This window comes from Schistocerca gregaria, chromosome X (assembly GCF_023897955.1).
Source record: "Schistocerca gregaria isolate iqSchGreg1 chromosome X, iqSchGreg1.2, whole genome shotgun sequence".
NCBI lineage: Eukaryota > Metazoa > Arthropoda > Insecta > Orthoptera > Acrididae > Schistocerca > Schistocerca gregaria.
In genome coordinates, this window is record NC_064931.1 from 121,768,920 (window position 1) to 121,793,795 (window position 24,876).

Below are 24,876 nucleotides of genomic sequence, written 5' to 3' on the forward strand. Positions count from 1 at the left end.
ATTCCCTCAGCATCACCCTACTTAATTCGACTACATTCCATTATCCTCGGTTTGCTTTTATTGATGTTCATCTTATATCTCCTTTCAAGACACAGTTCATTACGTCCAACTGCTCTTCCAAGTCCTTTGCTGTCTCTGACTGAATTACAATGTCATCGGCGAACCTCAAAGTTTTTATTTCTTCTCCCTGGATTTTAATACCTATTAATGACTTATCAGACTGTCTGTATATTTGTCAGACCTAGTTTTTACAGCTGTACAGGAGTTGAAATGAAATTAAAACTTAGAATGATGTGATATTAATGTCTTTCGCGGTTTAAAACTAGGCTTTTATAATCAAACCTTCCCCGTGGGTCAGCAAGTTGTGGAGAGTGGATTCCTCGAAATATCTTACCTTGTTTGTCAGTTCTTGCTGAATCAGAGGCTGCGCATGCACATTCTCATCTCTTGTGAAAACAGGTGTTTGTAAAAAAAAGTGGTACCTCTTATCTATATGCTCCATTTTATGCTTCCACATTTCAAGATACACATAATCGCTCCACCTTTATTCTGGCAACATTTCTGCTTCCACTTTCGAGCAATAGGGAAGGGCGATCGGACGATGCTTCCTTACCTCATAGTTGTGAGTGTTGGACAAAAATACGGAAACACCAAGAGAAATGGATGCTTGAACATAAATACAGATGCTAACCAACTCTGCAGGTTGCACTGTTGCGTTCGATCACAACATAAACTGTGGAGTGCCTCAGGGCTCTGTTCTTGGTCCTTTACTGTTTCTGTTTTTTTTATAAATGATTTACCTTATTCTACCAAGATTCAGTGTAATTTTACCATTTTTACAGATGGCACTAACATAATGATTAATGGTCATAAATGTGAAAATGTTCAAGAGTCTGTTAATATTATTCTTATAGATATAACGAAATAGTTTACTGCAAATGGTCTTCCACTAAATCTTAGTAAGACTAATTATATTCAGTTCACCCCAACTGCCAAAACTGAGGAAGAAATGACTGTTAATTGGGAAGGAATGACTGTTAAATATGCCACACAGGTCATAGAATGAGTGGAAGTAACAAAGTTTCTAGGCGTGAAGATTGACTGTATAGTAAAAAGGTCCGATCACATTTTAGATGTTTACAAGAGACTCAACTCTTCAATTTTTGCAATGCGAATCATCTCTGACAATGCAAACTTAAGCATTAAAAAAGCAGCGTACTATGATTACTTCCATTCTTTGGTGGCATATGAAACTATTTTCTGGGGAAATCAACCTCTTGCAAAGAAAATATTCACTGCTCAGAAGCGTGTTGTAAGAGCGATGTGCTGTGTAGACCCTAGATGCAGTTGCAGAAGCCTATTTCGGCATCTGGAAATTCTTATAACTACTTCTCAACACATATATTCACTTATGTGTTTCATAAGTTAAAACATTGATTTTTACAAATGTAACAGTGAATACCATCAGTACACCGTAAGGAGGAAACATGATTTCTACACTAAAGGTAAAAATCTGAAGTTTGTGCAGAAGGGTGTACAGTACTCTTCTATAAATATATTTAATGCTCTTCCTCCTGAAATCAAATGTGAAACAGCCAACAAATCTACATTTAAAGAGGTTTCGAGTCAATTTCTTTTAGCCATGTCATTTTACAGTTTGGAAGAATTTATGAAACACAGTGAAAAACTGCCTTAAAATAAAATAAGATGTATTATCATATAAACTGGTCATTAAGCTGTACATTCGTGTCACATACGTAACTCTTTCAGTGTTAACTGCTTATATTTAACTCACTGGGTTATATGACCTTTTCATATTTAATTTACTATGTTTTATACTTTGTAATCTGTGGGCCTAAGGTTTCTCATTTCCTCATGTTGTGTCACGGATCATTGTAGTAGTTATGTAACTTTCTAATCTTTACTTGCAAATATAGTGTGTAATTACCTGTCATTGACAGTGAAAAAATTGACACATACTACATCCCTGTGATATTCTCACTGTTGGATCCATGGTGTAAGAAATAAATCAATAAAAATAAATAAATGAATGGGACCTATGTAATGTCCTCAATATGTTGTAAGCGTTAGCCATAGTCACAGCAGTGGTCTGCGTAGTTTTGAGTGCACTATATCAGGGGTAAGTAAATACGAACGTAGGCAAATTGCTGGTGCTCGTACGATGAGTACACAAGAGTTTTGTGTTCCAAGAGGCACCGTATTGAAGATTTCCAATCATTGTGACGAAAAGTAAGAGGACGACAGCTGCATAGTCACTACATAACTGAATAACGCACTCGCGAATCTTATCAGCACTAAAACAACACGAATGGAGCTCGATAAGCTGAGATTTCAGGGCGAGATGGAATTCCAAACCCACTCATCCGTGCCATAACAGGAAAACATGGCGCCGAAGTCACAAAATGCGGACTATGGAGCAACAGAAGAAAGTCATTTGATCAGGTGATCCTTGTTTCACACTGTTTCCAACTTGTGGCCGAGTCTACGTCTCAAGAGTGAAACATGGCAAGAGTTCGGTGACGATTTGGGCTGCCATGTCGTGGTATTCCATGGGTCACGTGGTTACACTGCAAAGTCGCATTGCTGCCAACGATTATGTGGCCATTTTGTCTGATCATATCAATGCCAGGGTACAATGTTTGTTTCTCAATGTCATGGTGTATTCCAAGACAACGGGGGCCTCGTTCACACACCTCGCATAGTCCAGAACTGGTTTTGTGAGGATGAGGATGAATTATCACATCTTCCTTGGCCATCAGTCACTAGACCTCTATATTACAGAGCCTTTGTGCTCCACTTTGGAGAGAAGGGTGTATCATCGCTATCCACATCAGTCATCGTTACCTGAAGTTGTCACTATTTTGCATGAATGATGGTGTAAGATTCACCTGAAAACGTCACTATACTCGTATTTATTCATTCCGAGACGACTTGAAGCTGTTTCGAATGCCAACGGTTTTCCTTAGGAAAGGTAATGTGTTGTGTTTTTGACGTTTCCATATTTTTCTGCAATCTCTTTATATATTTGAAGAGCAACATCATGCAGTCGAAGAACCTCGAAGATTTCACCTTCAGTCTCAACGGCTACGAAAGACTGCAGAATAACACAAGTTTCTTTCTGTATTTCGTTCTCTTAATATATAGATTTCTCATAGTTCGAGATGAGTTTATTCTATCAGTTTTCTCATAATCAGCTTAGAACAGTACGCTTGTTCGCCCACTGCTTGAATACTGCTCCGCAGTGTGGGATCCGTACCAGATAGGGTTGATAGAAGAGATAGAGAAGATCCAACGGAGAGCAGCGCGCTTCGTTACAGGATCATTTAGTAATCGCGAAAGCGTTACGGAGATGACAGATAAACTCCAGTGGAAGACTCTGCAGGAGAGACGCTCAGTAGCTCGGTACGGGCTTTTGTTAAAGTTTCGAGAACATACCTTCACCGAAGACTCGAGCAGTATATTGCTCCCTCCTACGTATATCTCGCGAAGAGACCATGAGGATAAAATCAGAGAGATTAGAGCCCACACAGAAGCATACCGACAATCCTTCTTTCCACGAACGGTACGAGACTGGAATAGAAGGGAGAACCGATAGAGGTACTCAGGGTACACTGGGCCACACACCGTCAGGTGTATGGATGGATGTAGGTGTAGATAATCGGAGATTTACTAGAAAAGTAATAAAAGAACAGTCATTGGTGGCAGTAGTTTGTGCAGTGAACCTAAACTTTAGTTAAATTACTACGATTCCATTTCGTTAACTGTCTATTCTAGATTAATGGTCCACGTTTGTGGCTTTATTCTTTGTTAATCGCCATAATGCTTTGACATTTGAACGTGATTGTTGTTTAACTTCGTTTAATAGTACTATTCTCACGAGGAACGGCGAGTATCAGCTTCGCACCGCGAGCGAGTTCTTTGGTCTCCACCATTCTTTACACACCGAGGAGCCAAAACATTATGATCGATGATCGCCTACTTAATAGCGAGTTCGTCTGCCTCTGGAATGCAATTCTGAGTGACATGGCCTCGAAAAGTAATTGGTGCCTATGTGGCACCAAATGTGTATGCACAGTTCTAATGAGGTAAATTTGGTGGCTCATTCATAAACATAAGTTCACGATCATGCTCTTCAAACCACTGCACTAAGGTTCTGGCCTTGTAACAAAAGCTGATAATCTTTCTGAACTTTTAATATGAACAGTTAATCTACTGGAAGATACCTTTGCGCTCGGTGAATGCGTCTAGCATGAAGGGCTGCAGGTGCTCTGGTGTAATGTTCGTCGATTACTACAACAGACCCCATGGAACCCACATGAATGTCCCTACAACATAATACTGCCGCCAACAGCCTGCATCCCTGGTGTGGCGCATGTTTCGAGCAGCCGCGCGGCTAAGTGACGCCGTATCCGAACGCAACCATCGACGTTATGTAACAAGAAACGTGATTCAAAGATTATAGCCAATGAGTTAAAGATTAGTGATATTTGATATAAAACGGATAGACGACTACTGTGTTTCTCTCTGTGTGTGTTGGAACGGCGTTCTAGATCAAAAAAAAATCAAAGACGATCGAAATTTAAAGTTCCGTGAACGACCGTGTCATAAGGGACGAAGCACATGGTCGAATAGGACATGAAGGAGAAAGGAAATCGTCAGCGTCCAATTCAAAGGAACTAGCACAGCATTCACTTCAAGTGGTTTAGAAAAATTACTGATAACCTCAATCTGAATAGTGGAGCGAGGTTTGAATCCCGTTTCCCTGCGTAATAGTACGGGTTCGGTAATTCTCTCGGCCAGCCGAATGCGGTGCGGCGTGATCCATGCGGTTGCATTGAAGTGAGCGATATCTTACGCTTGCAGTGGCAAAACGTGGGGCTTGTATTGTACAAAACTACGCTAAGAGAGATTACGACTGACTGCATCTTTGAGTTGGTTGTGAGACGTGCTCCCATAGCTCGATTGGTGACTTTCTTGTGAAAGGCGAAGGCGTGGGTTAGGCTCTAAGCCTTACTCTTAGTTTTAATGTAGCAGTGATTTTCTAGCAGTAAATGAATTTCGGATGCTCACATGGTGTACCGGGAAGATGTACAAGTATTCCTGAAGTTTCAGTAAATTCTGTAACCTCAGGACAGCTATTATGCATATGACATATAAACAATCATCAGCAACAACAAAGCCACAAATTGTGATCTCATGCTCCAAGCGAAACAATGTTTTCCAGCAAATACTCTCCTCGACCTGCATTACACGTAACGTAAAGACCATCAAGGAGAAACTTTAAAGCAAACCTTCATCTACTCATTGATCGTCCCACAATTTCGCAGAAACGCTCTGCTGACTGTCGCGGAAGGCACTCCAGCCTCAAGCTGGCTAGATCCTACAAGAAAACAGTTGAATATTTCAGTCGATAAAATTTATAGACGCAGTAATATAAATGGGACAATTTTTCAAAAGGAATGGCTATTCTGTCTTCATCCCGCAAAGTGTAGAGCTGATTGCCGTCCATATACCTGTATATACACTCCTGGAAATGGAAAAAAGAACACATTGACACCGGTGTGTCAGACCCACCATACTTGCTCCGGACACTGCGAGAGGGCTGTACAAGCAATGATCACACGCACGGCACAGCGGACACACCAGGAACCGCGGTGTTGGCCATCGAATGGCGCTAGCTGCACAGCATTTGTGCACCGCCGCCGTCAGTGTCAGCCAGTTTGCCGTAGCATACGGAGCTCCATCGCAGTCTTTAACACTGTTAGCATGCCGCGACAGCGTGGACGTGAACCGTATGTGCAGTTGACGGACTTTGAGCGAGGGCGTATGTGGGCATGCGGGAGGCCGGGTGGACGTACCGCCGAATTGCTCAACACGTGGGGCGTGAGGTCTCCACAGTACATCGATGTTGTCGCCAGTGGTCGGCGGAAGGTGCACGTGCCCGTCGACCTGGGACCGGACCGCAGCGACGCACGGATGCACGCCAAGACCGTAGGATCCTACGCAGTGCCGTAGGGGACCGCACCGCCACTTCCCAGCAAATTAGGGACACTGTTGCTCCTGGGGTATCGGCGAGGACCATTCGCAACCGTCTCCATGAAGCTGGGCTACGGTCCCGCACACCGTTAGGCCGTCTTCCGCTCACGCCCCAACATCGTGCAGCCCGCCTCCAGTGGTGTCGCGACAGGCGTGAATGGAGGGACGAATGGAGACGTGTCGTCTTCAGCGATGAGAGTCGCTTCTGCCTTGGTGCCAATGATGGTCGTATGCGTGTTTGGCGCCGTGCAGGTGAGGGCCACAATCAGGACTGCATACAACCGAGGCATACAGGGCCAACACCCGGCATCATGGTGTGGGGAGCGATCTCCTACACTGGCCGTACACCTCTGGTGATCGTCGAGGGGACACTGAATAGTGCACGGTACATCCAAACCGTCATCGAACCCATCGTTCTACCATTCCTAGACCGGCAAGGGAACTTGCTGTTCCAACAGGACAATGCACGTCCGCATGTATCCCGTGCCACCCAACGTGCTCTAGAAGGTGTAAGTCAACTACCCTGGCCAGCAAGATCTCCGGATCTGTCCCCCATTGAGCATGTTTGGGACTGGATGAAGCGTCGTCTCACGCGGTCTGCACGTCCAGCACGAACGCTGGTCCAACTGAGGTGCCAGGTGGAAATGCCATGGCAAGCCGTTCCACAGGACTACATCCAGCATCTCTACGATCGTCTCCATGGGAGAATAGCAGCCTGCATTGCTGCGAAAGGTGGATATACACTGTACTAGTGCCAACATTGTGCATGCTCTGTTGCCTGTGTCTATGTGCCTGTGGTTCTGTCAGTGTGATCATGTGATGTATCCGACCCCAGGAATGTGTCAATAAAGTTTCCCCTTCCTGGGACAATGAATTCACGGTGTTCTTATTTCAATTTCCAGGTATATATATATATATATATATATATATATATATATATATATATATATATATATATATATATATATATATATAATTCTAAGTGTTTTCTTCGCGAGAAATCGGTGCAAATTTGTTGTTGTTGTATCAGTTAACTTCTTGAAATCTGAACGACTTCTTTTTTCAATGACTAAAACCGCGGTAAAATGGATCAAACTTTCAGTATAACCATAAATATCTTTGAGATGCCACGCTTCCACCATCCTCTCTTGCTGAGTTGCTTATTGCTCAGTAGTCAGTAAAGACACTGATTCCAAGGCTTTATAGAAGGAGCAAGGCAAAAACGTCAAGCAACTGCCACAATAACCACCACAACAGATACAATATGTGCTGCAGTTACTTATTCAGTGACGCCATTGCCAATGTACAATATTAGTCGAAGTCGTTACAACAGGGTTAAGCAATGTACAGTAGACTACATGGAAGCGAATTAGAATGGCTCGGATTCCAACAGTACCCACGGGCCGGCCGGTGTAGCGGAGCGGTACTAGACGCCTCAGTCTGGAACCGTGCGACCGATATGGTCGCAGGTTCCAATCCTGCCTCGTGCATGGATGTGTGTGGTGTCCTTAGGCTAGTTAGGTTTAAGTAGTTCTAAGTTATAGGGGACTGATGACCTCAGATGTTACGTCCCATAGTGCTCAGAGCCATTAAAACCAAGTACCCACGGAAGAGTACTTAGGTAGTTCTTGCAGTCGCTTCCTGCTGGCAAATAATAACAATTTCAGCATTTAACTTTTGCCGAGGGATCTTTGTCCGGCCTAGAAACGGTTGAAGGTGTTGAAACAGTGCTGATATTCCACTTTTTATATGATCACCAGGAATGGTACCTCCACCTTGAGACTTTGCGCTATGTGGATAGCGCCAGCAGCATTGTCAGATTTTTCCCTGCTGTCTACAAAAAGTATCGTCATCCGACGAATTTAAGGATTATCACTTGATGTAATGAATGACAGCTCTTCCTACGCTCCTTTTTCACCCCTTATCTCTTTGATAGGAAGGTGGTTCTTACGTTGTTGACTGACAGTAAGATATATACGAGTCTGTATAAAGTTTGGCTTAGGAGGAGATGTGGGACATACATATGCACACACATACATACATAGATTTTTTTATTTTGTATGGATTTCAAGAATCAATCTTGACTCTTCAGTACGTTCATTTCGTTGTTCCTCGATTTCTCTGCTTCTCACGGTGCTCATTGTCGTTCGCTGGGAACACACACGTTCTTCGCGCTCTTCGTCTGTTTCGTTTTTTCACTGTTTTTGTTTTGTTTTCGCCGTTTCGCTTCAGAACTGGGAAGATCTCTTCCTCTTTTACGTTTGGCCATTGTCTAAAACAAAAATTTAATCAATTTTTTACTAACAAACACGCTAAGTACACTGTACACATTTTCACTCTTTATTTGAGATTTATATTCAGTAATTGTATCATTTTGACTATTTACACTTCACTGTTTGCTTTTATTCACTCACTGAACTACTTTTCGGTTCCTCCCTTCGTCATTGATAAGACACTGACGTTCGAGCTCACGACGGATCTTGCTTTATATACCCCTACCAATGGGTAGCCCCAACAGTGGTGAATTTCAGAACATACTAAACGGGCTTCCAATGGTCCACAACGTTTCAGAACATTCCACAACATCATTCGAGAGTGTTCCGGAATATTGTACAACGATCTGGGATATTTCTGGATGTTCCAGAATGTTCCAGACTATTCCCGAAGATTCCAGAACATTCAGGATCTTTGTGGAACATTTTGGAATGTTGTGGAATGCTCTCGAATACTCTAGAATGTTCTGGAATGTTCTAGAAATTTCTAGAGGGAGGAACTGCTCAGCCCTTATATCTTCAAAATCACAGCCTTCAGGTAAAAACGGGACCTTTTTCATGGATAGAGGATAAAGGGCTACCACACCATACAACTCCCTTGATTGTACCGGACTCGTTTCTGAGTTTTAGCAGCATTTAGTTTTAAAATAGATATTGAGTATCATGAGAATTATTGCTACTGCATTCAAATCTAGAAAGACAGCTAATCAGTCTAGCTACTGATTTAGGGCATTCCAGTGGGGATAGTTGACATCTGCTGGTGATTTGTTGCAGACCGTCTTCCAATCATTAGCATCATCTTCCTCATCAGGACCACACTGTTCATCATCATCGTCATCATCTACTTCTTCCTCTTCATCTTCTTCTCCCTTCTCATTCTCAACATCCTCATCTTCTTCTCCTCTAATACATCTACTTTTATAAGTACATTTTTTGCTCTGGCTTTATTTTCTTTGTCTTCTTCGTCTTAGTCTGTTGTCTTCTTCCTTTGGAATTTCTTGCCTACTCTCTGTTGGTGTTGAGAAACAGGTCTGGTGGAAGGCTGAAGTGCATGTTTCTTGAATCGCATCTTCTCCTCTGCCAAAATCTGCAAGACTTTTTAAATCGCGCTTTAAGCAAAGCTGGATTAGGATGTGAAATTGCGTCCTCTCCTATACTGATATGTGTACCACCAGGTTTAACGATATACTTGCCTGTGGGAGAGATATCTTTACTTACTAGCTGTGATAACTCTACAAATTTGGCCATAATTTTAAAGATCTCATGTTACTCTTGTTAGGAGGTTTATTTCTAAACAGTAAATTAGGTATCCTATCGCCTATCGTTTCCAGGTATCTTGCATTGTGAATTATTAATTCTGCTGCTGCATCAGAAATTACCCACACTTTTGATATCGGTTCCTACCTGTCATCGCATATAGTATAATGGGTTTTGTCTGTTGTTTCAACAAAAAATGATACTGCCAATTTAGCCCCTGTGTGTGTTATAATTGTCTTTCGTGACTCGTGTTCATCTCCCTCGTCGTCAGCAGCATGCTCCACGTCATATTGATCTTCTTCTTCTTCTCCTCCTCAAACATTCATAAATGCTTCTATCTTTGGCGTCGTCTAGTTTGTCTTGGTCCGTCTTCTCCTTTCTGAAAGCTGCACCAATATCTGTAGCGGTTGGAAACGCGCTTAAACACATTTTTTTCAGTACAGAGACAGTTTCACCTTGGCAGTTTTGCAGCAACAACAGGTTTTGTCACGGTTTCAACACAAGAGTCTTAAGACTATGTTTCATCCAACCCATCTAAGAGCCCTGATGACAACTGCAATGCTCAATCAATATCTGAGCAGATTGTAAGTAAACGTCTCAGTTTATGTCACTGCTGAGACGTGTAAACGGTTAAATGGCAGATGGCAAATGGGTAAATGGTAAATGTTAAATGAAGGCATTTGATAACCGAAATGCTCAATCAGCATCCACCGACTGTAAGCAAACGTCTCAATTTATACCACTGATTATATGACTAAGCGGTAAACGGTAAGTGGTAAAGTGATTTCTGAGGTTTTGGTTAGGTTGGGACCTAGTAGCACATCTTAGATTGCTGGGAGTGACGTCTTCTCCTCTGACAAATTCTGGCGAGATTTTAGGTGTACAACATTAGGCGTAGCTGGATTAGTGTCTGAAATTTCGTTCACTCCCGCGTCGATATCGATACGCAGTAAACGGTTAAATAGTATTGCTAACAGTGTGTATGCGCAGTGGGTGCTAGCTGCTGGGTGTTTAAGCGTATAATATCACTTAAATTTACTATCAGATGTAGTGTTCCTTAAGTTATATGATTATGTTTTATCGAGGGGGCGAGATGGAGTGTTTTTTAGGTTATGTGATGGTGTTTCATCGAGTGGCCGAGATGGAGTGTTCAAGTCATAAGTGAAGAAGTAACCATATCATATAGATGCAATAGATGTATTAGTGTCTGAGAGTTTAGCGTACCGCGCATGTTACCAAAATTGAGTTACGATTGTTACATGACCTTCGTATAACGCATTTGGCTTACGTTTTGTGCTACGAGCTGAGCGGTAAAATCACATGTATCTATTTACAGCTACCAGCAATAACGAAAGTCGAAACACATCAAAAAACAAAAAATTTACTTTATGTACGTAAGTATCACAAGGGAATGTTTCCTATTTATGTTTTTTTTTTTTTTTTTTTTTTTTTTGGAGACACAATAACAAGATTACCAGTAACCGATTTCGGCTGAGTAATCTCACCTTGATATAACGGTCAGAGGCAGCATTTTACGTACTAACGTGTTGTTTGTTGGTAACCAGGTTTGTAAGCGATAATTACATCTTACGTACATACAGGGAGTATTAAAATAACAGAGAATCATTTTCTTAAATTACCACTGTGTTCAAAATATCCAAACAATTTATTGAATGTTTTAATAACGCTCTATTATCTATCATGATCAACAGTAGTGCTATGGATGTAGCTTAATGTGTAACGAGTCTCGTTTCAAATTGTATCGAGCGGATGGACGTGTACGGGTATGGAGTAAACCTCATGATTCCATCGACCCTGCATGTCAGCAGGGGACTTTTCAAGCTGGTGGAGGCTCTGTAATAGTGTGGGACGTGTGCAGTTAGAATAATGGGACCCCTGATACGTCATGATACGAATCTGACAGGTGACACGTACGTAAGCATCCTGTCTGATCACCTGCATGCATTCATGTCCATTGTTCACTCCGACGGACTTGGACAATTCCAGCAGGACAATGCGATACCCCACACGTCCAGAATTGCTAGAGAGTGGCTCCAGGAACACTATTCTGAGTTTACCCACTTACTCGGGCCACCAAACTCCCCAGACAGGAACATTATTGGGATGCCTTGCAACGCACTGTGCTCCACTCTCTCGTACTCATGTGGATTTATGGACAGCCTTGAAGGATTCATAGTGTCAGTTCCCTCCTGCACTGCTTCAGACATTAGTCGAGTGCACGACACGTCGTGTTGCCGCACTTCCGCGTGGCTCGTGGGGGCACTACACGATATCAGGTAGGTGTACCATTTCTTTGGCTCTTTACTGTAATAGTCAATTCAGCATTACAATGGTGTGTTTGATCAGGTAGTGGATATGTAGACGTAGATGAGGTTAGACATTTGATAACTGGCATCAGTAGGATGGGTTACTAGTCACTTTGTCCAGAGTACTGTATGGTTTAAAATAATGCTCGCTCTAGAGATACATCGGCTTCCTTGGTCTGTGATTCTGCCTGTCTTGTGGGAACAATCTTGTACGTTACGGGGCCACTGGCTTTCTCGATCGGATGGTGTATTTCTCTGGTGTAAACTGTGTCCGCTGCATCCTTCATGCTTTTGTATAAATTAATACAAAAGTCGTTGAGAAACAGTCGATCTGTCCATTCGGATTTGTCTCATTTCGGACGCTAGTTCTGGAATCACTCCGTAAGCGAACGATAATTCTTGTTTAATCTCGGTCACTAATGACATCTCACCCTGGCTGCACTTACACCATTCAGTATTCATGGATTCTTTCATTCCCAGCCGTATTTTTACTGTCTTTCGGCCCGCGCCCCATTCGACCATCTCAATAGTAATGTCAGTTATGACGACACAAATGTAACGACAACACTACACGCAGGCCCCGAGCGGGGAAAATGTCCGACGCTTCCGGCAATCGAACAGGGGCCCTCCGCATGACAATCCGCCTTTTCCCAAGACTTCATCATAACACCTGACATCTATGTTCGTGTCAGGTACCTCGTTATCTGCTAGTGAACATTCTAAGCTTCTGGTCAACAGTCGTGTTTGTCCCAGATTAAACGCGCAGGCAGTATTGCTTCACTACATCTGGTGTAGTGCCATTGGTGAACACCTCACTTTGGTGATCACCAAGAAGTGATGCATATTCCAGCTAGTACTGTTGTTGTTGTGGTTTTGAGTACAAAGACTGGTTTGATGCAGCTTTCCACGCTGCTCTATCCTGTGCAAGCCTCTTCATCCGAGATTGTGGCGCACTAGTTTGATTCAAATGATGAGAATGTGAATGGCTTCAGAAACTTCTGTGGCGGCAAGTGTGTATTAACAACACAAAAAACACGAAAGGAGAGTAGCTTCAGAAGTCTCTTGTCCATATTGTTCATTCTTCACATAATACGAGAGTCCAAGAATCTGGACCACCCACTGTTTTCAGCTTCTAGCGTAGCAGTGAAATTACGCAGGATGTTCAGTCCCGAGGAACAGTGAATTCCGAATACATCTTCAGTTGGGAATCTTTTGTGTTCAAATGGTTCAAATGGCTCTAAGCACATGGGACTTAACATCTGAGGTCATCAGTCCCCTAGAACATAGAACTACTTAAACCTAACTAACCTAAGGACATCACACACAACCATGTCCAAGGCAAGATTCGAACCTGCGGCCGTAGCGGTCGCGCGGTTCCAGACTGAAGCGCCTAGAACCGCTCAGCCACACCGGCCGGAATCTCTTGTGTATTAAACTGTAGGTAAAGCCAGGAGGTACGCGATTTCGGGTTGAAGTTCTGAGTAAGAAAGGTAGGAATATTTCTTGGATGAATTTTAATCCTTATAGAAATTGTATTCCTTCAGAGGTAAGTATTCTGCAGACCAAGACGATCTAAATGTAAAAAAAAAAAAAATTAAAAAAATAAATAAATAAAAAATTTCCTCGACGGAAACTGAAAGCGATCTAAAATGACCTATAACTTTTGAAGATCATCGGTGATAACTGGGTAAAATAAGAAAAGGGTGTCCTCACAACATTCAGGCAATGTGCTAACAATTATCTCCAAAACAGGTTTGTACAATTGTCAAGCGTAGTTCTCCATCCACGCTTTTAGTCGAACTCTAGGTCTCAAACAATTTGAAATATTTCATCCCATAACAAACGTAACTGGAGACAAGAGATGAGCAACATAGATCATTATCGGCCCGCGAAAGATCTTTAGATGTGTCACTGAAACGGTTGTAATGTTACATAAAATACAGTGATGTTATACTCGGAAAATTTTTGCGTAAATTATTAGGTATTTAGTGTAAAAACACTGATTCCATAAGGTGACCCAAAAAAATATCGGTAGAATAAACTATAGGTAGCTTGAGAAATCCGTCAGTAGAGCTCGAAGGAGAAACCGATTTTCTGCGAGACAAGGTGCTTCTCTACAGGCACCACAAGTATCACACTCCGTGTAACAGAAATCAGCCGTTACATTCCGTAGTGCTCGGAGAAATGTGATCGTAATTGGCAACGGCTCGTACCGTGACTGAGGTTACGATCCACTTGGATCGCGTCCACTACCGTCTGGTACAGTCTTCCAGTAACTGGGACGGACGGCGCCTGCTGTACAGGCATGCTGCCGTCCAGGAAGCTCGCGGCAAACACGACTGCTCATTGTTCGGAACTGTTCAAGGAGAACGTTGCTGGCTACACGTAGGGCTCCTACTTACAAGAAAAGAACATATTTAACGCAGACGTTAATGCCTCAATTCGTTAATGACAGAATGACCACACGAAAAATTCTACTACCAACGAGGAACCATCATTATTGCATTTACTCGTGCTTTATGCACTGTCTTTAGTATTAACATTGTTATACAGCAGCCCTGTAGTATTCTAGCCACTGTGTTGTACAGCGTTCCATTGTGACTTACCCTTTTGCCGACCTGTGTGGCCGAGAGGTTCTAGGCGCTACAGTCTGGAACCGCTACGGTCGCAGGTTCGAATCCTGCCTCGGGCATGGATGTGTGTGATGTCCTTAGGTTAATTAGGTTTAAGTAGTTCTTAGTTCTAGGGGACTGATGACCTCAGAAGTTAAGTCCCGTAGTGCTCAGAGCTATTTGAACCATTTTTACTTATCCTTTTCCCTCTTCCACTAACTTATTCTAGTGGTGCAGTTGTTACGGCGTTGGGCTCTGGAGAACTTTATTTCATATCTGCGACTGATCCTGTAGCTTTAAGTTGTCCTTGGCTTTCTTCAGTAGTTTATGTCACATGCGGGTAAAGTTTGTTTTTAGATAGAATTGCCGATTTTCTGACCCATCCTTCTTCGTTCAGAGTTTATAATATGCCTGTGACTACTTAGTGCTCGATAGAACCTTAAATCACGATTTCCTTTCCTTTTCCTCTCTCTATTGACGTCGCAATAACGCGACTTTAATTACCTTAGTTTTTCTTTTTTGTGTGCTGTGGCCTACGTGAGAGGTGTACAATGAACAACGCAAAAACAAATGCCTGTATACAGGGCGAGTCACTAACTATTGCTACCTAGAATGATTCAGGATGTATGATAGAAGCTGAAAAGTTTGTGGGACAAAAGTTGCATGGGATAACGGGGGCCATAATATGACGTTGGTTTTTTGTTGCTAGGAGGGGTCGATTGAGAGATATGAAGGTCAACTTTGTTGTTTTTTTCTTTTTAAGGGATGCTATAGTTTGATACTTATTTTCTGATAGCGGCTGTCGAGACCAATCCAATGATGTGTAACAGTAAGGTCTCTGAAGGTCAACAAAGGTCAAAAAATTGGAATAAACGTTCATTTACAGAAGGTGTTCGAAGTGATGACCATTGATATCAGTGCAGCGCTGCAATCTTCTTATCATGGACTGAGTGGTAGTCCTTATCACTTCGGCAGTTGTCGAAGGACGTGCTCTGACAATTCTCTCTCGTATATTGTAAAAATAGAAAATATTCACCGAATAAGGTGAATCCATCTAACGTGCCGTTGACACGTAAGCAACATTCGACGATTTCGTAGTACAACACTGATCGGAACGATAAGACTAGTATCGTCAAATCAAGCGAATATGAATGACATATTCCTTCGAAGAACAAGTCGATATGATTCTCATGCCATGAATGCCAACGAAATTCAGCGAGAGCTAGAGACTTATACGCTGAAAGGTATCTTCAACGTACTCACCCTACACGTCGTACATTTAAAAATGTGCATGATAAATTGAGAACAACTGGATCATTAACTCATCGAAAACATATCCGGCGAAGGAAAGTTACTAACGACGAAACGGTAATTGGTACTCTTGCCACTGTGGTTGGAGATCCTTGAGTTACGTCGCGTCAAAGCGCAAGGGAATCTGGCATGAAACAAAGTAGTGTTGTTCGTGTTCTGCATCGCCATAAATATCATCCTTACCATATCAGTCTCCACCAAGAATTAAGTGGTACGGATTGTATGCGTAGCATTAATTTCTGCCGATGGGCATAACTCAAAATTCAGAGGGATAACATATTTCATAATTTGATTTAATTTACTGACGAGGCTACATTCACGAACCATGGAAAGGTTAATTTGCATAACATGCATTATTGGGCAACTGAAAATCCATGTTGGTTGCGGCAAGTTGCACACCAAAAGCCGCGGTCGGTGAATGAATTCTGGAGGACAGAATTATAGGCCCCTATCACATCGAAAGAAATCTTAATGGTAGGAAGTACAGGACATTCCTGCAAGAAACATTAGATCTGTTATTGGAAGAAATATCTTTAGGAACAATGAACAGAATGTGGTCCGGCACGTTTTTCACTGATGGCTAGAAATGAGTTGTGGAGACAATTCAGAATCGTTGGATTGGACGCGGAGGAGATATGACGTGGCCGGCTCGTTCGCCAGACTTGACGCCTCTGGATTTTTCTTGTGGAGGTTCGTAAAAGACATTGTTTATAAAGACGTTCCAACTAAACCTGAAGAAATGAGAGAAACAATTGTCAGAGCATGTGCTTCGATAAGTGCTGATGTGATAAAGAATACCACTCAATCCATGATAAGAAGATTGCAGCACTGCATTGATACCAATGGTCATCACTTCGAACACCTTCTGTAAATGAACGTTTATGCCACCTTTTGACCTTTGTTGACCCTAAAAGAAAATTCAAATATGTGTGAAATCTTATGGGACTTAACTGCTAAGGTCATCAGTTCCTAAGCTTACACACTACTTAACCTAAATTATCCTAAGGACAAACACAGACATCCATGCCCGAAGGAGGACTCGAACCTCTGCCGGGACCAGCCGCACAGTCCATGACTGCAGCGTCCTAGACCGCTCGGCTAATCCCGCGCGGCTGTTGGCCTTCAAAGACCTTACTGTTACACGTCATTGGTTTCGTCTTGATAGCCGGTATCAGAAAATAAGTACCAAACAATAACATCCCATTTAAAACGAGAAAGTTGGTCTTAATATCTCTGACGCGACCGCACCTAGCAACAAAAAACCAACATCATATTATGGCCCCCGTTGTCCCAGGCAACTTTTGTCCCAGAAACTTTTCAGCTCCTATCATACTTTCGGAGTCATTCTAGGTGGCAGTAGTTAGTGACTCACCCTGTATAAAACGTCAGCGTGAATCTGTAGCTGCCGCCAATAACTATAATCCTACGAAGAAAAAATATATAACCCAAATATTTATTAATGGAGGTTAAAATAAGTCGTCTCTTTTCTATCTGGCATATTGATAGTAAATTCATTGAAAAGATACACGGAAAATGCAAAACCGCAGAAGAATATAGTGGATGATTGTGTGGGACTGAACATGAACCGTACTTCAACTTTCCTCACCAACGACTCCTTGTCTTTCTAATACCTAGACTACGAACATAATGGCTGGCATTAGATTCCCGTGGTTAAGATCATTTTTTTAATTTATTTGCGTGCATAAGATCACACATCGAAGACAGAATTTGTCTCCGTTTTTCTTGAAACCTGACTGATAAATGCTGCCAGTTTTTGTCGGCGAATTTTATCTGACGCACAGGTGATGCCCTCGTTTACTACAGTCATGTTAGGTGACATTAACGTAAGGCATGAAAGCAGGCCACTGCAGCTCGTTCATCTTCAAATCAAGATGCTCATTGTTTTGTGGATGAGAACCTTTTCTTGCTGATATAGAATCGACAGGTTATATACTATCACCGGAGTCTGGAAAACTTGATACTGTCTAAAATGGTTACATAATCATCTGCGACAATTTTGACGACCCAGAAACTAATCATTTGAGCCCTAAACGGTGAATATTTTTCTCCAACATCAGGTCTACGCCCATCACTCTGAACCTGATCCCACCTACCAACACGACTCACCATTCTGCTTCACAGACCAATGACGTCGATGTCTTCATTGTTCTAAGCGACGTCGGACTCTGGGAAGAACGAAACAGTGTGAGCGAATAATTATGCAGTATTATTATGTGACACATAAAAGTTGCACGAATATAATGCACAACTGCGTGCTCTGATTTCACTCAAAATGCGTTTTCGGATACAATCAGCCAGTCAGAACCTTAAATGCATCATACTAGCAGATTAAAACTGTGTGCCGGACCGAGACTCGAACTCGGGACATTTGCCTTTCGCGGGCAAGTGCTCTACCAACTGAGCCACCCAAGCACGACTCACGCCCAGTTCTCACAGCTTTACTTCCGCCAGTACCTCACCTCCTACCTTCCAGGAAGTTTCATATCAGCGCAAATTCCGCTGCAGAGTGAAAATCTCATTCTTGAGACTTGAAGTTGCCAAAATCATACACTGAGCCATTTACTGTTAAGCCCGCTAATGTAGCCATTCGCAGAGGGGCATAGGTGCTTTAAATTGGCGATAGTTCAACAAATGAAATTAATTTTATAAAATGGGCAATGTTCGCTCTTCAGTTTATCGTCATATTTGATGAGATCTGTTGCAACGAGGATCACTATAATTGGTCCTGCTCAAACGCCTTTTGTTTTACTTCCTGTCACTTACCCTTCCATATTTTGGGACTAGCATGATATAAGCACAGGTCTGTTTATTTGAAGCATTAACCTGCGAATATATTTACAAAATGGTTCAAATGTCTCTGAGGACTATGGGACTTAACATCTGTGGTCATCAGTTCCATAGACCTTAGAACTACTTAAACCTAAATAACCTAAGGACATCACACACATCCATGCCCAAGGCAGGATTCGAACCTGCGACCGTAGCGGTCACGCGGTTCCAGACTGAAGCGCCTAGAACAGCACGGCCACAGCGGCAGGCGAATATATTTACAAAATGATTACTATAATGCCAAATATTTCATTAGAGACTCCAGTATTCTTGTTACTGGCGCTGTATTTTATATGTTACTATGAATTTTGTGAAAGACAGAATAAAGTGAAGCAGTTGATCATTAAAAACCGAAAAATTCAGCTTCAGTAATGTTAGTAGGTTTGTCTGTTGCTCTGCAACCACTGTGTAACGAGCGATATACACAGGTAAGTGACGAGTCCAACCGCAGCGTTTTGCGTCCAAGATGCGGAACGATGTCTTCAGTTCCGGCAGCGTGCTTACACGAGTCGTCTCATAAGTCGCACCTCGGTTAGCAGTGCGCTTCGTCGGCGAAGCAGACCGGGTTTAGACAACTTGTCTGTTGTCATACGAAACAAGGAACAGGCACCTGAAAGGTTTACAGACTCATTAGTTTTTTTAATTAGACAAGTTTTTCACTTTTTGGTACAGTTTGGTATTAGAAGTAGTTTAGCAACTGAAAATGCTATATTCTCTTTTCTCTGTGAGACACACGACATATTAAACAAAGCTTTGCGAACACTAGACATCTTCTTTGATTTAACTAAAGCGTTTGAGTGTGTTGATCACAAAATATTACAGCACCAGTTGGATCTTTATGGAATAAGAGATTCCTCTCATTCTTTAAGAATAGAAAGCAAAAGGTCATTCTGCATAGCAGAAGAACTATGAGGTGGCGTTTGACTGGTGCACGGTTAATTGGGGGGGGGGGGGGGGGAGGCATCAGATAGATCAGTGCAGCGTCCACTGCTGTTTCTTATATAAATGATATACCTTCTAACATTATCCCGAATTATTTCTATTTGGTGATGACGTGATAGTGAAGCTTTTGAGAGCAACATAGGCGTTCTCAAGCCTGGCGCTTCATAATTTGTCTGAGTGTAATTGTCGAAAAACGAGTCTCCCTCTCCCCATGTCTAGAAATTGTAAACAGAAGAAAAATTCATAATAAGGAGACTTTTTACGAAGAAGAACTACCATAAAATTTAAAATTACTCTTACGATATTACTTACGTAATGAATTGCTATTAAATATCTAAAAACTCAGACACACAACTCTACAATATTCGATTTACAAACTGCTGCAACCTATATTTATTTCTGTTCCATATTCGTTTCGCCTTTTGCATTAAGGCATCTTCAGTGTATTTAATCTGGAATAAAGCAGTTTTGTTTTCATATGCGATGCTTGTAGATTAGAAAACAGTTCATTCCATAATCTTTACATTGATAAGTTATTACTTCCAAGTTTTCGTTTCACGGGCGGAACCCTACGTTTCTTTTCCTCTTGTGACAAGTTAAAGGCCGCACAGCCATTTCACTTACGAAACGCCGTCACATTTTCACGTCTCGGTGTTTTCAGTTTGTAGTTTTCATATTTCTTAAGAGAACTGATGTGGAACACGATTACCGGTCAAACATTAACTGGAGACGTTCCTTACGAGAGTTATGAGTGATTTCTGTCGTAATTATATGTCTACTTGGAGTCTGTTTTGTGTTGTACTCACTTCGTTAGGTTGGTAACACTTACACAAACAAATGAAAATAGTTGCCAAGTGGACATGCGCTTACGAAATAAACCATTCAAAGTTCTCGTAATAACAATCCGCAGTTGGTGTTAGACCAGTAGTGGTGCTCCTCAGCAGTTCGGTTACGAAATATGAAGACTACAAAACAAACAATCGTGAAGTGAAAATATGTCGACGTTTTATATGCAAAGCGACGGTGTGGCCTCTAACATACGATGAGATGAGAGGAAGCACAGATTTTGGCCGGAAGAACGAATAACTGTAAATAATCATTTACTAATGTAAAAATTGTGACGTGAACTGTTTTTAAGTTTATAAAACAAATATTTATATGCTTTCTGCGGATAATGGTCACACCAACAAGCTTTATACTTTTACAATATTCAACAAAACCTAGTTTCTCGTAAAAAATTATTTCATAATAAAACCATTGCTCGCTCTCTTTATGATTCTATGGCCTTTTGTCTGGGTGACGAATTCCTACGACCCTGAGCCAGACTTAGAACACTTCCAGGCAGTCTTCCGTTGGTGCATTTAGTGCGTTGATGCTAGTGAATGCAGCTGCGGGATTACGTGGCTTCTGCAAAACAGGCACTATACTGCACTCCATGTCGACGGGTAGCTGGTACCTGTCAGCTCAGGAGCCCAAAACTAATCCTGACAACGTCTCGTGTAGCAGCAATGACCTGCATCTCGTGCAGATGTCCTCCTAGGAATTCCTTTGGGTGGAGTCGCTACACTTATCGTCAGTCACTGCATATTTTTAGTATGTTCTCGAATGTTCTCGAGTGACATGGATTGTGCGCAAAAAACAAATCAAAATGAAAAACATTAGGAAGCTGGTATTTTTCAGCTAGTTTTGAATAAAAATCATTAGCAATGGCTGCCGAAGAATTCCGACGTAAGAAGTCAATCTCGTTCTGCCAACGGCCTTGTCACAGAGGGCGGAGGAGCAGACAGAGCTTCAGGGCCCTCTCTTGTACTTGGGATGGGAAACAGTCCCTGAAAGTCGGAAGAATCAGGAATGATCAACGGCATGTGGCTGCTGTTGGCCATGGAAACCACTGCATTGTCGACACATAAGGTACATCCACAGGACATGTGGCATGTGACTGAAAAATTCTATGAGTCGGAGTGTGCAATGTCAGAAGTTTGAACGTGGTGGCGAAGCTAAGAAAATCTGAAAAGGGAAACTCAAAGACTCAGTCTAGATGCAGTGGGAGTCAGAAAAGTGAAGTAGAAAGAAGATGAAAAGGGAGGAGCTTACTCGCTTAAAGGGAAACCAGAGTGAGAAGATAAAGATTTCTGGTCACACGAATATAGGATGATATCAATAGCAGCAGAAAATGGTATAACGGGAACAGGATTCGTTATAATTAGGAAGGTAGAGCAGAGAGTGAATTGCTGTGAACAGTTTAGTGATAATCTTGTTCTCATTAGATTCGATAGCAAACCAACTCAGACAACAATAGTTCAGATATACATGCCGACATTGCAAGCAGAAGATGAAGAGATAGAGAAAGTATATGGGGATACGGAATGGGAAATTCATTATGTAAAGCGACATAGAAATCTAATAATCACGAGGGACTGGAATGCGTTTGTGGGAGAAGGGGTACAAGAAAGAGTAACCGGATAATGTGGACTAGGTAGTAGGAATGAGACAGGAGAAAGGCTAATGGAGTTCTGCAAGAAATCTCATTTAGTTATTGTAAATAAAGCGTTTGAAAATTGCAAAAGGTGCAGATATACTTGGAAAAGGTCTGGTGGTACGGTAAGATTCCAGATGGATTCCATGGTCAGACAGGGATTCCGAAATCAGATACTGGACTGCAAATCTTACTCAGGAGTAGATATAAATTCAGATCACAATTCAGTAACGGTCAAGAGTAGATTGATGTTTAAGAGAGTCGTACGGAAGATTCAGTGTGGAAGAAATTTGTGTACGTAAGTACTGAGGAATGACGAGACACGTTTGAAGATCGCTAAAGATGTGGATATTGCGGTAAGAAATACCACAATTGGCAGTTCAATTGAAAAGGAGTGGACGTCTCCAAAGAGAGCAATCAGAACTGTTAGAAAGAAAAACGTAGATACGAGGAAGGTGACTGCAAAGAAATCTTGGGTACTAGATGAAACACTTCAATTAATCGACGAAAGACGGAAGTAGAAAAATGTTCATAGAAAAAAGGGAATACAGCAATAAAAATAACTTAGAATTGAAAAAAAAGTGCAGGGAGCCAAGGCTGCAGGGAAGATGTGAATAAATCAAAAAAGAAATGATCGTCGGAAAGAGTGACTCAGCATACAGAAATGTCAAAACGATCTTTCGTGAAATTAAAAGCAAGAGCGCTAACATTAAGGGCAACTGGAATTACACTGCTAAACGCGGACGAGAAAGCGGATATGTGGAAAGAATGCATTGAAGTCTTCTATGACTGGGAGGAATTGTCTGATGAAGTGTTAGAAGAAGAAACTGGAATTGATATGGAAGGGATAGGGGATTCAGTATCAGAGTAAGAATTTAAAAGGGCTTTGGAAGACATGGGATTAAATAAGGCAGAAGTGAGACATAACATTCCATTGGAATTTCTATATCATTGGGGGAAGTGGTTACTAAATGACTATTCAAGTTAGTGTATAGAATCTATGAGACTCGTAACATCGAAAAAATATCATCAATTCAGTTCCGAAGACACGAGGAGCAAATAAGTGCGAGAACAACAGCTCATGCAACCAAGTTACTGCCAAGAATAATATACAGAACAATAGAAAGAAAAATTGAGAGACTGTTAGAAGACCATCAGTTTGGCTTTACGAAAGATAAAGCCACCAGAAAGGCATTCGTGACGATGCGCTTATTATGGCAGCAAGATTGAAGAAAAATCAAGATACTTTCATAGAATTTGTCGTCCTTTAAAAAAGCGTTCGACGATGTAAACTGGTGCAAGATGTCGGAAATTCTGAGAGAAATAGGAGTATGCTATAGGGAAAGAGATGTAATACACAATATGTACAAGAACCAAGAGGGAGCAATAAGACTGGAAGACCAAGAACCAAGTCCTCAGATTAAAAAGGGGGTAAGACAGGGATGCTGTCTTTCAACACTACTGTTCAATTTATACATCGAAGAAGTAATGACGGAAATAAAAGAAAGGTTCAACAGTTGGATCAAAATTTAGGATGAAGGGATCTCAGTGATACTGATTCGCTGATGAGATTGCTATCCTCAGTGCTGGTGAAGAAGAATTACAACATCTGTTGAATGGAACGAGCAGTCTAATGAGTTTAGAATATGGACTGAGAGTAAATCGAAGAAAGACGAAAGTAATTAAAATTACAATAAATGAGAATAACGGGAAACTTAATATCAAATTGGTGATTACAAAATAGACGAAGTTGAGTAATTCTGCTATCATGGAAACAAAATAACCCATGACAGACGAAGAAAGGAGAGCATAAAAAACAGACTAGCACAAGCAAGGAGGGCATTCCTGGCCAAAAGAAGTCTACTAGTATCAAACATAGGCCTTAATTTGAGGAAGAAACTTCGGAGAATGTACATTTCGAGCACAGCATTGTATGATAGTGAATCATGAACTATAGGAAACCGAAACTGAAGAGAATCGATGAGTTTGTAATGTGGTGCTGCAGACTAATGTTGAAAATTAGGTTAACTGATAAAGTAAGGAATGAGGAGTTTCTCCGCAGGATTTGCGAGGAAAGGAATAGATGGAAAACAATGACAAGAGGAAGGTACAGGGTGATAGGACATCTATTAAGACAGCATGGAATAACTTCCATGATACTAGAGGGAGTTATAGAGAGTAAAAACAGCAGAGAAAGACAAAGGCTGGAATACATGCAAGAAATAGTTGAGGACATATGGTGCAGGTGTTACTGCGAAAAGATTTGGCACATGAGAGGAAATCGTGGTGAGTTGCATCAAACCAGTCTGAAGACTGACGACTATTTTTAAAAAAAATATTTCAATTACTTGCTAGCAGCCGTAAAATGTTTAGCACCTAATGAATCTAAGTCAAAAGGAACCCGAAATGAGTAATTGATGATCAACTAATTATACTCCATTAATGGAGTTGTTAGTAGTACCGATTGATGTATATGTTGTTAACAATATCAAATATCATGAGTGTTGCATAAAAATTTGACTTTTGTGCGTCTTCAGTACAGTAATGTGATACATGTCAATAAGTGTGATAAAAACCTTTCTGTTTGATGATGCATAACTGCAATAGCGTCAGTGTAGATACATACACACATTTTTGTGATAAGCTTGATGTTAGCCCTCAAATATATATATATATATATATATATATATATATATATATATATCACATTTTTTTGATTTATTTCACGTCTATGAGGACCATTTCTCTTACAGTCTGTGGAAATAACGTTA